The sequence below is a fragment of the Chrysochloris asiatica genome, unplaced genomic scaffold (genome assembly GCF_000296735.1).
Source record: "Chrysochloris asiatica unplaced genomic scaffold, ChrAsi1.0 scaffold00005, whole genome shotgun sequence".
Lineage (NCBI taxonomy): Eukaryota > Metazoa > Chordata > Mammalia > Afrosoricida > Chrysochloridae > Chrysochloris > Chrysochloris asiatica.
The window spans coordinates 41431010-41431691 of record NW_006408523.1 but is presented as its reverse complement, the minus strand read 5'-3'; positions in this window follow the sequence as shown (position 1 = coordinate 41431691).

Sequence of the window (682 nt, the reverse complement as noted above, 5' to 3'; positions counted from 1 at the left end):
AGATGATCTCTAAATTCAGGTGGGATATATTCTTCCATTCACCAGTAGACCAATGTGGTCACCAGCAAGCTTACATGCCAGCTCATATGTTCTCTTTAAGTTTCAGTCTTAGAAGGGGCAAAATGAATGTTTTTATAAAAAGAAACTAAATGGGACAACGTGAGGGTGCTTAGTGACAGTTAAATGGCTGCTTTTTCCAACATAGTGCTGTTTCAATTATAGAGTAACTGAATTCAATTGTTAAAGAATGTTTATTTGTTAGCAATATGTGAATTTATTTAATTCTAGTGTGCAATTTTTAGTAGGAGTTACTGGAATTCTTCTAGGAATATCAAGTCACCTCAAATCACATAATTTTCTACTTAGAGTCTGGTGGATTTAATAAAAAAAAACCTTGCAAGTAATTGCAGGTAGGAAACAATAATATCACATAATTATTTTTATTACCAGTATTAGTTTTTGTTTTAGATCAAGCACAACATTGTATTTCTTAGCAACAGCCTTCCTGTAGTTAAGGAGATTTGTAACATACTTAGAGGAAGAGATAGAAAATGTATTTAGGTCTCTCCTTAAGGTACTGGGGAGATTCTTGCATGAAATAGCTAACCTCTAAATTAATTGAGGGTTTCTGGTGTGGTGCTGTAGTATCAGCATTGGATTGCAAACCACAAGGTCAGCAGTT